Genomic DNA, 3,739 nt, shown 5'->3' on the forward strand with positions numbered 1-3,739 from the left:
AGGAATGCCCTGTGGGTATGGACCCGTCCAGAGCTCAGTGTTTGGTGACCTTCATCTAAGACTCCTGTGTTGCTCAGGATCAGTTTCTCGCAGAGCAGGAGTGTACGCGGACTTTTCTTTGGACTGGTTGCTGAGGTCTTGACTGCTTTCGTCACACTCGTTAAAGCCAGGGTGAACGTGTAGGGCTAAATCTTAGAGCAACACTTCGAAAACGCGTGAGTGGACTAAAAGATGGTGAAGAAAATAATGCTCCACACCTCTTTTCCTGCAGAGCAGCCAATAAATGCAGATTTAATAGGAAGGAAATGTAAGGTTTAGTGTTTTATTCATGTGGTTAAAGATCTGCCACACCAACTACTTTATGCTAATGTGACAGGCATTGCTGTGTCCATGCTCAGCTCGTGTCTGCAAAGAGGAGATTTAAAGGTGGATTAAAAGCTTTTAAAAAATAACACTTAATAATATTACAGACTTCAAATCAATACTAGAATAGATTCCCAGGGAAAATACATTGAGTGATGTCCACATCTGGAAGTCCCTGAGCGGTTAAAGTTCCCTGGCAGTATGAGGCTGAAGTTAAGTCCCATCGCTTTGATTTTTCCAGCCAGCACAAACAAATCTGTGCTGCCCACTTCCCGTGCCACCGATGTGGCCTCTTCTGCTTTATTTGACCCGTGCTTCTGGCCTGTAAAGCTAGACTTCACAGCTTCCAGTTCTTCTGGGGCCAGTATAAAATGGCTTTGATCTCTTGCTTAGGTTTTTTTGATCCTTAATTTACCATAATTTGTCCTTTTAAACCTTTTTTGGATGTTCTTGTTATAATTCTGTAACCCCACAGAGATTGGTGTCCCGGTGCTTTTAGACAAAACAAAGAGCTCAATCTTAATTTTAAGAGCAGGGACTTGGAGCAGATGGCACTGACCACTCATCTCCATTGCTGTCTGCTGGCTTTTGTCCCTGAGCACTGCCTCTCCCAGCCTCAGCCCATACTTTGTCTGGGGTTGGGCAGGTTTTTTTGCTTAAGGGTCTTTTGGTTTGGTTTGGTTTTTTTAGTGTTGCAAAATGTTCCTCAGTCACCAAGACCTACTTGATTTTATGTAGTTTGTGAAGTCTCTGCCTGAGACTGCAGTGATAATTCCTGTAGGCTCCAGTGGCCGTGGGAGGAATGGGAGGGCAGAACCACCAATCTCCTTTTGACAGTACCAATGCCCCACCAATACCTGGTGCGCAGTGCAGAGGTCAAGACGTCACAGGTTCTACATGGAGTTCATGCGTTGGGTGGATTTTGTCCGGCAGCTCTGCTTCCATCTGCGGCCATCTGGAGCCTCCAGCCCTGCCCTTCTCAGGCTTCTCCTTTGCTCGAGGCAGCGTGGCGTTTACCACATCTGTGTGGTATATTCCAGAGAAACGTCTTCGGTATGGGACCCAAGCCCAAAGGGCAGTCAGAGGTGCGGTGTCTGCTAGAGGGGTGTTGAGCCCACACCGCCCAGGTCCTGCTGTGGTGGCCGTACCTGCCGGGTGGTGCCCAGCGAGGGACTGTGGCGAGTTGCCAGCACATCTGTGTCCACTTCTCTCTCTGCAAGTGGTGGGAAACTGGCCTTGAAAAACGTACATTTTTTTTGTGTGTACAAGTCAGTGAGGGTATACAGATGCATGACCAGTGGGTGTGCTAACTCACTCTGGGATTTCCAGGGAAGGGAACCTACAGGGCGCTTTTAATGCGTGTTCCTCCTTGCTACAACCAAGCATCAGGCATGTTTCTGATGTCTATATAGGCTTTATCTGTTCTAGCTTTCTTTCTTATACGCTTTGTTTATTACCCTATTAAGAAGTGGCTTCCAGTGTTCAAATGAAGTCTATCTGCTTGCCCAGTGGCATGACATTCAACACTGGCGTATGTGAAAGAGATTCAGTGTTCAATTCCGCGTCTGTCCGGGTCTGCCCATGTTGCAAATGCTCTTTGGGGGTTTGCAAACTCTCACAGCGCTGTGTAGCTCACTGCAAGTTTTCTTGCCCCAAAGACAAACAGCTGCTGTTCGATATTCAGTGTTCGATGTTTCAAGTACGTTTGGGGACTTTCAATCTCTGCCGGCTCTTCTGAGGGGGTTTCTTTTTCTTTGGTCCAGTGTTCAGGCACTCTCCACCTTTCATACAGATCATCACCAGCAGGATGATTTCTTTCTTGTGCTCTTCCGCTTGCCACAATACTTGTGAGATTAATGCTGTCTCTTATTTTAAGTTCGCTTAAGTTGTTACCTGTTTTCTGATGAAGGAGTCCTAAAATGTGAAAACGTCCTAAAACATTGACTCTTCAGCCTGAGATATTTTACAAACTTGCCTGAATTTCCACCTTCCTTTTACCCAGAGCTAAACCTTACCTGTTTTAATGTCTTCCTACAGAGTGCAGCACTGAAGCTCATGTAACACCGCGTTGGAGTTCACCCTCTCAGGCCAAGTAAAACCAGAGGTTCTAAAACCCTCCCGGTGTTTCTGAGGCTTTTGTTGCCAGGAACAAAACCACTGTGTGCGGGAGGGAAGCGCTGGCGCCTGTTGCCCGGCGTCTCCCATGTTCCCAGAGACCCTGCTCGCCGCCGGGGTTTCCCCCTCTCCCATTCTGCAGGAAGGTTGGCTTTGCAGCTCAGGTCACTGCTGGTGCCAGGAGTTATTGGGAAACCACTTGAGCCAAAGAGCATACCAGAATCGGCATAGTTAATGCCACCGACTTGGTGGCCTGAGGCATCTTTTCATTTGCAAAATGTATTTTTTGCTTTGTATCAGCATAAAGTGCTTTATGGGCAGGACTCTATATACACATGTATTTTTGGCTTTGTCTCTGCACAGCAGTGGGTTAACAGACAGCCACGAACAGACTCCCAGGTCTTTTAGGAAATTAATATCTGAGTCAGTCCCCGGTCGGCTCCCCTGAGTGCCCGGGCTGGCTCGCATCGTGGCTCTGCTGCATTGCCGCTGCAGTGGCAGGTAGTGTTTTCCCTGTATTTTTATAACCTTGTCTGCCTATAGCTTCCACCTTCTGGAATGCTTTCACACCTGCTGAAGCATTCGTAGGTTTTGGCTGTTTAGATCCGACCTGTCACCTCCTCGTGCTTACAATTGGTGGCTGTGGTGCTTTGTGCAGCTCGGGAGGTTCGCAGCTGCTGTAGCCACTGACTTGAATGCCTGTGATGATTAAGGGAAGGATGTCATGTAAGTAATGCCCCGGCACAGGGCAGGTCAGTACCTCCACTGCACATTGGTAGTAACTTACATTTTCTCTGCAGACTGAGATGTTATGGGAGCAGCCGCAGGTGAGGAGGTATTCGGGTCTTCAGCACGTGGGGATGTGCAGCACTGCTCAGCATTGAGCTCCTCCCGAGGGGGCTTTCTCACCCCCCAGGTCCAGTTCTCCATTTCTGCTGTCTTCCCCGCTCGCGCTCGGAGGCAGGATGGCTCAGCAAGGACATCTCAGGGACCGGCAGTGCAGCCTTGCTGCCCCACCTCCGCATTCCCACATGCACCGACATTTGGAACGCTGCTGTTGCCGGCTGGCCCCGCTGACGTCCCGGAGCTGTGCTCTCAATGGTGTGGGCTTCAAGGCCAGCTTGGACGGGGCTTGGAGCAACCTGGGCTGGCGGGAGGTGTCCCTGCCCAGGGCAGGGGGTGGACTAGTTGGTCTTTAAGGTCCCTTCCAACCCAAACCATTCTGTGATTCTGGAAGTGGCTGTATTGAGTGGGCCGCATG

The sequence above is a fragment of the Charadrius vociferus genome, unplaced genomic scaffold (assembly GCF_000708025.1).
Source record: "Charadrius vociferus isolate BGI_N301 unplaced genomic scaffold, ASM70802v2 scaffold49, whole genome shotgun sequence".
Classification (NCBI taxonomy): Eukaryota; Metazoa; Chordata; class Aves; order Charadriiformes; family Charadriidae; genus Charadrius; species Charadrius vociferus.